The following is a 13,956-nucleotide window of genomic DNA, read 5'->3' as shown; positions in this document are numbered from 1 at the left end:
GGGTACTTCTTTTTTCTTCCAATACTGTCCTATCAGTAATCTTTCCGCTATTAGATTTAAAATCAGTTTAGTCTCAATTACTGTACAGTCCATGATAATTCCCAGCAGAAAAAATTGCGGCAGGAACTTTATCTTCTTTTCAAAACATTTTGTAGAATCCACCAAATTCTTATCCAAAAAGCCTTAATATTCTTACAAGTCCACCAAATATGAAAATATGTAGCGTCATCACAATTACATCTCCAACATTTTGCTTGCATATCTGGATACATACACGATAGTTTCTTAGGATCTAAATGCCATCTATAAAACATTTTATAAAAATTTTCCCTTAAATTCTGTGCCTGCGTAAATTTAACATTTGTAACCCAAATTTTTTCCCAAGTTTCCAATAATATTGGCTCCTGAAAATTTTGTGCCCACTTTATTATACAGTCCTTTACCAAATCCCTTTCAGAATCTATTTCAGGTAACACATTATACAATCTCTTTATATGCTCCTGAGATTGATTTCTAATTTGCTTTACCAAATTTTCCTCATTCTGGACTATACCAATTTATTGATCTTCCTTCCATCTAGCACGTAGTTGCCCGTATTGAAACCAAGTATATTTTTTCTCTTCTTCTTTTAATACCAAAAGTCTCGCTGCTGTTATTAAATTTAAAATCAGCTTAGTCTCTATAACTGTACAGTCTGTGATTATACCCAATAAGAACAACTGTGGAGTAAATTTTATCTTCTTTTTCAAAATATTCTGCATAATCCACCATATTTTTATCCAAAATGCTTTGATTTTTTTACAAGTATATATGAAAATAAGTAGCATCCACACAATCACATCACCAACATTTAGCTTGCATATTCGGATACAGACATGCCAATTTTTAAGGGTCTAAATGCCATCTATAAAACATTTTATAAAAATTCTCTCTTAAAATTTATGCTTGTGTAAATTTGACATTTCTAACCCATATTTTTTCCCATGTTTCCATCATTATAGGTTGTTGAATATTTTGTGCCCATTTTATCATACAATCCTTAACTAATTCTGTTTCAGAGTCTATTTCTATCAATACATTATACAACCTCTTAATATGCATTTGACCTTGATCTCTAATTTGTTTTACCAAATTTTCCTCATTTTGCATACCAGTTTTCTCATCTAATCTCCATCTAGCTTGCAACTGTCAATACTGAAACCAAGTATAATTCATACCTTCATCTCTCAGTTTATTTAGAGATTTTAATTGTAATTTACCCTTTTCTACAAAAAGAAGTTCTTTATAGGTAACCACCTCTTGTTTTTGTTCTACATTTATATTCTCTATCGTATGTCTAGGAATTACCCATATTGGTATCTTATAATCTAACTTGTATTGATATTTCTTCCACATCCTTAACAAAGCATTTCTAAGAATATGACTTTTAAAAATCTTATCCACTTTCTTATCATAAATAAATAGGCATGCCATCCATACAACAAATCATAACCTTCTATATTCAAAGTTCTTTCCTCTGTTAAATTAAACCAGTCACTGATCAATGAAAGAACAACTGCATCATAGTACAATTTCAAATTAGGCATTTTTAGACCCCCACTTTCACGTATATCTTGCATTATCTTTAATTTTATTCTCGGTTTTTTACCCATCCAAATAAAATTACTAATCCCTTTTTGCCATTCCTGCAAATTTGCATCCTTTTTAAGTACTGGTATCATTTGAAACGAAAATAAAATAAAATAAAATAAAATAAAAACCTAGGCAGAACATTCATTTTTATTACTGCTATCCTTCCCAGTAAGGATAATTGTAAGTTCTTCCAATGTTCCATTTCCTTCTGTACTTTCTGCCACAATACTTCATAATTATTTTTATATAATTTCACATTCGATGCTGTGATATGTACTCCTAAATATTTAACCCTGTTAACTATTTCATATCCGGTTACTCTTTCCAATTCATCCTTTTGTTTAATATTCATATTTTTAGTTATTATCTTAGTCTTCTGTTCATTCACTTTAAATCTAGATACCTTACCATATTGATCAATTATCTCTTTCAAATATATAGCAGAATGAATAGGTTGAGATAAAGTAACAACCAAGTCATCTGCAAACGCTCTTAATCGATAGTCTTGATGTTTAATTTTTATTCCCTTTATTTGGCTTGCACCACGTAATCTATTCAATAAAATTTCTAAAGTTAAAATGGAGACAAAGGACATCCCTGTCTTGTCCCTTTCTCAATTCTAAAAGACTCTGTTAAACTATTATTAATTATTATTTGTGCTGTCTGCTTCTGTTATATTGCTTTAATTGCTTGTATAAAATAATCTCCAAATTGCATTTTTTCTATTAATTTAAATAAAAACTGCCAGTGCAATCTATCAAAAGCCTTCTCGGCATCCAAAAAGAAGACCGCTGCTGAGACTTGGCTGTTCCTTTCCAAATATTCCAATAGATTTACAATATATCTCATATTATATCTTATTTGTCTACCCATAATAAATCCTGATTGATCAGTATGAATTATTTGACACAAAACTGGCATCAATCTATTTGCTAATATTTTAGTAAAAATCTTGTAATCAGTATTCAGTAATGATATTGGCCTATAATTTTCTGGTTTATTACAATCTTGCTCCTCCTTTGGTATTAATGAAATAAAAGCCATCCTCCACGAGGGAGGCACCTCCCCTCCTAATTGTATTCTATTAAGTAATTCCTTCAATGGTTCTACCATTTCATTTTGCAAATTGTTATAGTAAACAGCCATTAGACCATCTGTTCCAGGCGCTTTCCCATTTTTGAGCTGTTTAATTGCTAAAATTATTTCCTCTGAGGTGATAAGTTGATTCAATTCTTCCGTTTGCTCTACTGTAAGCTCACATATACCTTGCTCTTGTAAGTATCTTTCTATATCTATATCTTTAATCAAATCTCCAGCATATAATTTTGTATAAAATTCTAAAAAGGCTTTTTAAATCAAATTTTGTTGAAATACTTCTTTACCTCTATATTCTATCTTACCAATCATACATGATTTCTGCTTCTTTTTTATTAAATAAGATAACCACCTTCCAGGCTTATTAGCATTATTAAACGTATTATGCTTGACATATTGTAAATTAGTTGCCACTTGATCTGTCATCATCATATTAAACTGTCCTTTTAAGATATTTATTAATTCTTTTGTTTTCTTGTCTTCTGGATTCTTTATAAGTAACTGTTTCTTCTTTCCAATTTCCTCCTCTAACTCCAATCTTTTTTTTTTTTGCAACCTATTTCTGTATTTATTATTCATTTGTATAAGTACACCTCTCATAAAAGCTTTGCTCGCGTCCCAAACTATCTCAATAGATGTGCCTTTTTGCATGTTCATAATGAAAAATTCTTTCATTTGTTTTTTACACTCTTCTACATTTTGTTCATATTTAAACAAATTTTCATTCAATCTCCATGATTTTCTTCCCTTTCCCCATTCAAATTCAATCCAAACTGAACTGTAATCAGATAAAATTCTTGCACATATCTTGGTTCTCTTCACCCTAAAGAACAAATCATTGGAAGTTTTTTGTTTGCGCATGCCCAAGATGGTGCCGACTTTCTGAGGCTGGCATCTTTTCCCAGCCAGCCCAGACTTTGGGGACTGTTTTTTCTATTCTCGGTCCCGGGCCCGGCTAGAGCAACATCTACCCAGTCCGGGTGAGGATGACTGGCCTCTCTGGAAGTCGGGAGCACATGGAGGTGCTCGGCGTCCTGGCCCGGCCTGGTCGGATGGAGGGCGCCGCAGTGGTGGTGAGGTGCGGCGGCATTGGGAGTAGCGGCGGTGGCGGCATTTTTGCTGCTCCGTGCCGCGGAGGACCTGCTCCCGGCTGTGGGGGCCATTCCTGGCCGTGGTGATCTTGCCACCGGCCGCGGCGGCTGCGACCACAGCGAAGCTGGAGGCGGCGGCGGTGGCAGGGGAGGAGAAGCCCTGCGCTGGCCTGGCCGGGCGGATGACATCGACGGCCTGGTCGGCCTGGTGGGGCGAATGGCGCCAGCGTCGATACCGACCGCGGAATCGGTGAGGGATGATGGTAGTGATGGCGGCGTCTGCTGAGGGGTAGTGCCCCCGACGGTGGCAACGTGGTTCCCTGCCGTGGTAGCCTCGGCGAGGATGGCGGCTTGTGACAGTGGTGAGATTGCTCTCCGTTGGCCTGGTCATCCTGATCAGGCGGGTGACGCTGATGGCTGTGGCGGTGTCGGCAGCGGCGGGGAGTGGTGATGGCGGCGGCGCGGCGGCTGCGACCACAGCGAAGCTGGAGGCGGCGGCGGTGGCAGGGGAGGAGAAGCCCTGCGCTGGCCTGGCCGGGCGGATGACATCGACGGCCTGGTCGGCCTGGTGGGGCGAATGGCGCCAGCGTCGATACCGACCGCGGAATCGGTGAGGGATGATGGTAGTGATGGCGGCGTCTGCTGAGGGGTAGTGCCCCCGACGGTGGCAACGTGGTTCCCTGCCGTGGTAGCCTCGGCGAGGATGGCGGCTTGTGACAGTGGTGAGATTGCTCTCCGTTGGCCTGGTCATCCTGATCAGGCGGGTGACGCTGATGGCTGTGGCGGTGTCGGCAGCGGCGGGGAGTGGTGATGGCGGCGGCGGCGACGGCGGCGGGGGGTTGATTCCCCGGCAGCTGCAACGCTGTCCTTTTTCTGCTGCCTATCCCTGGTGGCAACGACGGCGGTCACGGCAAGGAGGTCACTCTTGTGGAGCCCGCGGACTTTTCGGGCCCCCTCCACGGACCACCTATGGACTTTATGGACCCCCCCCCACGGACCATCTCCATAATCCCACAGAGCCTCATGACATTCCATCGGCGGTGTTGCTTTGTGCAACATCGATTACTGAGGCAGGGTGGGGGCTGGCGATTCCATCTATTTCCCTATACCCTAGCCGGAGATCTGTGGGCTATTTTCCATCTATTATCTGGACCGGCTGGGATGGGACTGCCTACCACTCTCCACAGGACAGATGTATATGGCTGCTGTGCTTCTTGGTCTGCAAGATTCCCCTCTCTCGCAGATGTGGCCCTACTCGTTATCGAGGCCGACCTCGATGACGGATTTTGGAATCCCGAGAGGTGGCATGCATCAAAGAAGCAGCTTAGGGGTTTTGAAAAATCTTTTTCTAAAGGGTTTTTAAGGGGAGGGAGGGTGATGATGGGTCTTGGGGATGACCCATCAGGGGTGGGGAGAGGGATTCGGCCAGATCCTGCGACAGCTCGCCGTGTAGACACCATAGGTTCGGAGGTGCAGATGGAGGTAGGTGTTCGATTCCATGGGGACCGTTTTATCAGCACGGTCACTGGGAGGGGCAGATATGGCGGAAGCAGGGGATCATATCATGTTCGGGGAGTGCGTGATCGTTATTTGCGAACGATCCCACACTCTGATCCCTCTGACTTCTCCTGTTCCCCAGGTGGCCAGGATCCTCAGAGCCTGGACCTTCGGCTGATGCTATGTAATGCCCGGTCCATTGTGAATAAAGCCCCCCTTATATATGATCTTATACAAGAGGGGGGTACGGACCTGATGGGCATTTCGGAGACCTGGTTGGGCACGGAAGGGGGGGTGCCCCTTGTTGAAATGTGCCCACTGGGTTTCCGTGCATTTCATCAGCCGAGGGCCCAGGGTAGGGATGGTGGGGTGGCGGTTATTATTAACGAGGATCCAGGACCGAGGGAGACCACTGTACCACAGATAGCCGGATGTGAATCCCTCCTTGTAAAGTGGGGTCATGGGATTCAGGTGGGTTTGCTGATCATGTACCTGGCTCTTTGCGGCGTAACAGCAGCCCTGCCCGAGCTGCTGGAGGTGATAGCCGGAGTGGCGGTTGACACCCCTAGACTTATGGTCATGGGGGATTTCAACCTGCCATTGACCAGCGAAGCATCTGTAGCGGCTCGGGAGGTCATGGATTCCATGACGGCCTTGGACCTACCCAATTAGTGGATGGGCCCACTCACATTGGGGGGAACACGCTGGACTTGATTTTCGTCTCTGGACAGTGGTTGAATGATCTGGAATTAGGGGACTTAGTAATTCAATCCTTGTCATGGTCTGATCATTCTCTCCTTTGGCTGGATTTTCGAACCACCAACCCACACCGCAGGGAGATGGAACCGATTCGGTGGTTCCGTCCCAGGCGCCTGATGGACCCAGAGAGGTTTCTGATGGAGCTTGGGCCATTCCCTGAGGATCTGGCTCACGGCTCGGCCGAGGAACTTACCGCTGCCTGGGAACGGGCGGCAGTGGGAGCCTTAGATCGAGTCGTGCCTTTGCGGCCTCTGACCCAGCGCTGATCTCGACCAGCCCCTTGGTACACTGAGAGGCTGAGAGAGATGAAGCGCTGGAAAAGACGCCTAGAGAGTAGTTGGAGAGCCAGCCGCTCCGAATCTGATTGAATACTAGCGAGGTCTCACATCCAGACCTATCTAGTGGCGATAAGAGCAGCGAAATGTGAATATTTTGCCGCCCTTATTGCATCAGCAGATAATCGCCCAGCTGCCTTGTTTAGGGTGACCTGCTCCTTTCTTGTACAGGGAGCCGGGGAGGACCCCTTGAAGGGACGTGCTGAGGACTTTGGATGTTATCTGCATGATAAAGTCGCTCAGATCCGGGACGGGCTGGCACAATATGGGTAGATCCGGACGGGTAGACGGAGGCAGATCTTGGAGATATCATCTGGGATGAGTGTGACACTGTGGCTCCCGAGAACATGGACAGGATACTGAGACAGCTGAACGGAACCACATGTTTATTGGACCCGTGTCCCTCCTGGTTGGTACTGACCATGCAGGAGGTTACACAAGGTTGGCTCTGGGGAATTGTTAAAGCTTCTTTGAGGGAGGGTGTTTTCCCCACCGCCTTGAAAGAGGTGGTGGTGAGGCCCCTTCTCAAGAAGCCTTCCCTGGAACCAACTATTTTGGCAAACTACCGTCCGGTCTCCAATCTTCGCTTTGTGGCGAAGGTTGTTGAGAGTGTGGTGGCGCATCAGCTTCCTCGGTACCTGGATGAAACTGTCTTTCTGGACCCGTTCTAGTCCAGTTTCTGGCCTGGATACAGCACGGAGACGGTGTTGGTCGTGTTGGTGGATGATCTCTGGAGGGCCCGGGACAGGGGTTGTTCCTCTGCCCTGGTCCTATTAGACCTCTCAGTGGCTTTTGATACCATTGACTATGTATCCTGCTGTGATGGCTGGAGGGGCTAGGAGTGGGGAACACTGTTTTTCGGTGGTTCTCCTCCTTCCTCTCTGACCGGACGCAGACGGTGTTGATGCGGGGGGGGCAGAGATCGACCATGAGGCACCTCCTATGTGGGGTGCCGCAAGGGTCAGTGCTCTCACCTCTCCTGTTCAACATCTATATGAAGCCGCTGGGTCTGATCATCCGTGGTTTTGGGATGAGTTGTCATCTGTACGCTGATGATATGCAGCTGTACATCTTCACCCCTAACCTCCCCAACGAAGCCGTTGAAGTGATGTCCCAGTGCCTGGAGGCCATGCGGGTCTGGATGGGGAAAAACAGGCTCCAACTCAACCCTGCCAAGACTGAGTGGCTGTGGATGCCGGCATCCCGGTATAATCAGTTGATTCCATCACTGACTGTAGGGGGAGAGTTGTTGCCTCCCACGGGGAAGGTCCGCAATCTTGGCATCTTCCTGGATGCACGGTTGTCATTAGAAGACCATATGACGGCCGTCGCCAGAGGGGCTTTTTATCAGGTTCGCCTGATACGCCAGTTGTGTCCCTTCCTGGACCGGGATGCCCTGTGCATGGTCACTCATGCCCTCATCACTTCCCATCTGGACTACTGCTACGCTCTCTACATGGGGCTCCCCTTGAAGGGTACCCGGAGGCTTCAACTGGTCCAGAATGCGGCCGCGCGGGTGATAGTGGGAGCGGCTTGAGGCTCCCATATAACACCTATTCTGCACGGGCTGCACTGGCTTCCGGTTGTCTTCCGGGTGCAATTTAAGGTGTTATTGACCATCTTTAAAGTGCTCCATGGCTCAGGACCGCCTGCTGCCACCGGTGGCCTCCCATCAACCAGTGCGCTCCCATAGAGAGGGTCTCCTCAGGGTGCTGTCGGCCAGACAATGTCGGCTGGCGACCCCCAGGGGGAGGGCCTTCTCTGTGGGGGCCCCAGCCCTCTGGAACGAACTACCTCCAACGTTGCGCCAACTCTCTGACCTCCGAGCCTTCCGGTGTGAGCTGAAGACTCTTTTATTTCATCGAACAGGACTGGCCTAATAGTTTTTAATAGTTTTAATTAGTTTTTTAATGGGTTTTAGTAAATTTTTACATTTCGGCCAATTTAAAATTAGTTTTTTAAAATTGCTCTTAACTTTTGTATTATGGCTTTTACGTGGCTGTAAATCACCCTGAGTCCTTCGGGAGATGGGTGGTATAACAGTTGAAATAATAATTAATTAATTAATTAATTAATTAATTAATTAGTATAAAGTCAATCCTAGAAAAAGACTGATGTCTATCAGAGAAAAAAGTAAAATCTTTCTCTACCATATTACGTTCATGCCAAATATCTCTTAATTCCAAGTCTTCCATCATATCAAAAAAGATCTCTGGTAATTTTGCACGACTTGAAATATTCTGTAAACCTTTTTTGTCTTTCCGGGTATCCAACACTCCATTCCAATCACCCATTAATATAATCCCATTGTATTATTTTATTATGTAAAAATTTTAAATCCCATTGTATTATTTTATTATGTAAATTTTTTTAAAAAATTTCTTGTTGTTGATTAGGAGCGTATACTCCAACTAAAAGTGTCTTTTTCCCTTCCAATAACAGTTCAATTGCAATATATCTTCCTTGTTTATCTGTCTCAATTAACTTCGGTATTAAGTCCTTCTTTACATAAACAACAATGCCATTCTTTTTCTCTGAAGCTGAAGCAATGAAATGTGTACCCAACCTTGAGTTAATCAAATATTTTTGGTCCAAAGATCTAATATGTGTTTTTTGTAAATGAAGTATATCATTTTTTAATTGTTTCAAATAATGAAATATCTTCCTTCTTTTCTGTTGTGAATTTAAACTATTAACATTCCAGGATAAAAAACTATTTGCCATTTTTGGCAGTCGGAAGCTGGAACACCCAATGTAGCTCCGCTTTTTCTTTGGGTCTTGCTCCTCCCACAGCTTCTGTTTTAGTAGCCTCTGCCACTTGAATTTGTTGGAGCTTAACTTCCCGTTCCTTACACTTAGTAGCAGCTCTCGTCATCCTTTGTTCTTTTACTCCTTCTTTTGGTACTTCTCCCCCTTTAGATATATCTAACACTTGTAAAGAATCTTCCTCCATAACTATAACTGCAGCTTGGTCTTGTGCCTGCTTCATTGCTTCCCTTTTTCTTATTTCTTCAACATCCCTTCTTCTAGATTCTGGTGAGGATGGGCTTCCAGCTTTCAATACATTAACATAAAAGTCTCTTGCTTTCCAAATTGTATTAAGACGATGTGGTTTCCCTGCATAATACACAATTATCCCCACTGGGATATCCCATCTATATTCAATCTGCCTTTTTTTGAGCTCCTCCACCAGAAATGCATATTCTTTTCTGCTTCTCAGCATTTTGGGGGGAATTTCTTTCAAAATTAAAATTTCTTGTCCAGCTACCTGAATTTCCCCCCCCCCCCCCATAAGATCCTTGCAGAATTGCATTTCTCATTCTTCGAGTTGTAAAGTAAATAACCACATCTCTTGGCAGCTGCTTTTGTCTAGCAATTCAAGAGTTCACATGGTAAATTTTGTCAATATGATATGCCACTTCATCTAGTTGCACTCCTATTATTTCTGCAAATGCTTCAGAGAAAATTTCTTTCAAATCCTCATTCTTATTTTCGCGTAAGCCCCTGATTCTTAAAGCAAATTCCATAGCCCTATATTGGACCAATACAATTTCATCATCTGTTTTTTCCACTTTGGCCTGAACCTCTTCCATCTTATTTTCCAGTTTTAAATTAGATTGCTTTATTTCCTCTACATTTTCTTCTAACAAATTCAAGTTGGTTGCCAAGCCTTGAACTGCTAGCACAAGACTATCTCTAATCTCTTTGTTCCCTTCTTGAATTTCTAACATCTGTTCTGTCATCTGTTTCAGTTTCTCTTCAATAGGAGAAGTTTGCAAATTTATAGAGTCCTTTACAAAATCTTTCAGGTTCTCCTGTAGTACTTCTAAATTTAATGCTTTTGTATCAGCAATATGAGCTGGAGAAACTCCTGCACTCCTAGAAGTTGTTAATTTTGTTTGTTTGTCTGCCATCTTTTAAACTTTCGTTTCACTTTAATCCAAATTAACAAAAGATCTTTTTGTATTTTCAGGGAATACAGTTTTAAAATCTCTTCCTTTTATCCTTTTATAGTTTAATGACTTCTAACAGCCTCTAGCAGCACTCTACCCAGAACAATAGGAATGTTCTCACTTTCGCTTTCCGGTTGTTAAGTGTTTAGGTTAATGGCGCCTTTATTGGTCTTGCCTTCAAGTTGCAACAAAACCACAGGGAGTTAAGAAAATTGTTACTTGCATTTCCAGTTCTCCTGTTCTGTCCGGTATAAAATAAGTTTATAATCCAATATAGGTCCCGAAGTTGGTCGTGATGATTATTTCTGCAAACGCAGCAGAGCCGTGGATACGGAGCGCTTTGGGCTAATAGGGAGCTTAACCATTCAAACCCCCGAAATGATTTCAGGGGTTTTAGGAAAGCTTTACCTTTGCCCATCTGCTCACCTCCCCCTCTTCTCTTGAGGGGGAGATTTTCCAAATTGCTAGGCTGCTGATTTATGCTGCCTTAGTGATTCTAACGTAATCCAAAGGCTGGCGGTCTAAAAGACCGTCGCCATCACCAATGGAGCCAAGCGGAGTCTGGGGGGTGGTTTTTTTTATCACTTTCTTCTTTTATGTTTTTATGTCTGTGCATTTTGAATGCTAAGGGGTTGAAGAGTTTTCTAGGATAGTCTGGATGTATAAAGGGATGGATTTTGAGGATCTTAACCCATATTCTTCAAAAATGCTAGATCCTACCCTAATGGATGTTCCCTTGAGGAGAACTTACTTTGTTTTGTGGATGGAAAGAGAAAGTAGTAGAAGGTAGGGATGGATGTTTGGTTTGGCTAGCTAGCTAGGAAGCTACCTGTGAATTAGTCTGTACAGACTTGCAAAGTATATGCCTTAAAACAAGCTTTGCATTCCTTTGAAGCTTGAGGCAGTAGTGTAGCTGGCTTGTGATAGATATCTGACACCCCTCAAAAGTTGGGTATTTATTGATGATACACAAATACAGTAATAAGAAAAAAGGGGGGAGTTAAATTCCTGTATGAGGAATTGCTGAGAGAAGAGTCATAGGAAGGAAAGTGATATGGATATACTAGAGGTGTTAAAGAAGGCTGTGATATGGGATCCGGTGTTGAGCCTGCCTGATTTGAATTAAAAAGTTTTTTTCTTTTTATTTAGCAGTGGAGGATGGTAATGTGAAGAGGGTGTTGGCCCAGATATGGGCTGGGAAAAAGAAACCTGTAACGAGAGGTTGGCCTTTGTGTATACAAGTGGTAGCTGCTACTGTTATATTAGTCGGAGAAAGTAGGAAATTAACTTTTGGAGGGGCATTGAAAGTGAGTAGCCCATATAAGATGAGGATGATCTTGATGCAGAAAGCCCAAAGGTGGCTTACCAATGCTAGGCTTTTGAAATATGAGATTATTGTGTTCTCTCAAGAGAACTTGATTCTCTCCACTGATAAGAATTGAAATCCAGCAGAAGTCCTGTCAGGGGAGTGGAAAGAATGGGACAATGTGGAACAAAATCGTGTGGAAGCAATTGATTTACAAGCAAAAGTCTGAGAGGATTTGGAAGATAGACCTATAGAGGGTGGTATCATGTATTTATTTATTGGTCTTCCCGGGTGGAGAAGGCGAAGAGATTAAACGAATATGCAGTGGTGAATGGAGACACCACTGAAGTTCTGGAAGCAGAATGGTTGCCATCTGATTGGTTGGCACAGATATGTGCAATGTTTGCTTTATTGCAAGAGTGAAAGTTGTTAACAAGTGAAGTGGTTAATATTTATGCTGATTAGTAGTATGTGTATGGAATATTACACATGGAAAATCTGGATAAAATCTGGATAAAATCTGGATAAAAAATCTGGATAAAAGCAAGTGAATTTTATAATAACCCAGACTGGCTGGCTATAATGCACATTGAGGCACATAAGAAGGGGACTTCTAAACTAATGGATTAACGGAAATAGGGGAATATATTAGCAGATGAAGCTGCAAAGAAAGCAGCATCATTAGGGGAGGAATTGATGATCTTAATCCCTGTTTTGGAATTTGATGTGAAATCCTGTATTCACTAATGAGGAAGAAAAACAAATAGTGGAAGAAAGGGTGGAACAGGTAGATGATAAACGGATAACAAAGGAGGGATTGCAAATTGTGAACAAGCCTGTGATGAGAAACATAACTAACTAAGTGAACCTATTTGGGAATAAAAGTGTTATTAATTTGTTAAAAGGAAATATATTTGTAAAGGCATACAGCAAGTGGGAGAACTTCTACACATCGTATATAAATAAATGAATAATAATAAAAATTAAAAATATGCGTAAACAAGTAACTGTGGGTAGAGATTTGGCCATGTGGCTAATTCAAATAATTCAAGTGAATTACACTGATATGCCAGCGGTAGGAGCACTGATATATTTGCTGCTACTAATGCACTGTTTAACTGAATGAATGGAAGTATGTCTATTACAAGGGAAAATGCTCAAATGACAGTAGAAATAATATTGGAGCAGATAATACCCAGATATGGGTTGGATATTAACAGTGATGGAGGTACACACTTTACTGTCCAGGTGGTAAGAAAGGTGATGGAGCAATTGGAAACTGATTGGCAATAAAAATATTGGCAGTAGAAACATTCAGTAAAAAGGTTAATGATGGAGCTCCAGGTTCTCTGGATGAAATGTTTGCCTTTATCTCTTTTCTATCTCAAGAAATGGAAATGTCATTCCATTTGTCACATGATATGTTTGAATTACCTTATATTGGTAGTGTGGGTGTGCCTAGAATAGAACTTAATTTAGAACGAAAAGATATACAGGGACAGTCCCAGTGTTTTTCTTGTTTAAGGTCTAAAGGACTATTGGCGCAGATTCTCTTCTTGATTTTCAAATATACAGAAGTAGTGACTGGGTCCTGAAAAAATCCATAATGGAAAAGAACCTACAGCCAATATGGGAAGGACCATTCCAAGTGTTATTAACGACTGAGTCGGCTGTGAGGACTAAGGAGAGAGACTGGATACATTACTCCGGAATTAAAGAACTGGTGGATTCTCCTTATGGATGGACAGTGTTGACAGATACAACAAGCCCATTGAAATTGACTTTCAGAAGTTAAAGGACTGACTAATGGCACATTGGGTGGTTGATTTAGAAATCTGGTTGTGGGTGATAACCATTTTCCTAGTGCTATTGATTGTATTGAGGAAAGAGATAATTGGATGATGTAAATCATCGTTATGATATCCAGTGGATATCAGTTCCCAACAATCGGTTGAGAGACTTGAAGTCTGATGGTACATACTCTGGGTTGGGGGCCTAGTCCACTAGGAAGAGTAGTGCAGTGGTTGTTGCCTTGTGGGAAATTATGTGATATATGCAATGGGGACTTATACTGTATTGCCTAGTTATCCTATAACATGGCAGTGGTTGTGTTTCCATACTGGACTTGAACAAGAGTATTCCCTGGTGCAGGAACCACTAATACTGATAATCCAGCTGGGATATGTATTACATCTTCTTATAGTGATGGTATACCTTTGGGTGAATGACCAAGGTGCAATTGTACATATGACATAGTAAAGCATATATATGAAATATAGCACTAAATG

The sequence above is a fragment of the Ahaetulla prasina genome, chromosome 4, assembly GCF_028640845.1.
Source record: "Ahaetulla prasina isolate Xishuangbanna chromosome 4, ASM2864084v1, whole genome shotgun sequence".
Taxonomy (NCBI): Eukaryota; Metazoa; Chordata; class Lepidosauria; order Squamata; family Colubridae; genus Ahaetulla; species Ahaetulla prasina.
Note: the sequence above shows the minus strand (reverse complement) of the source record.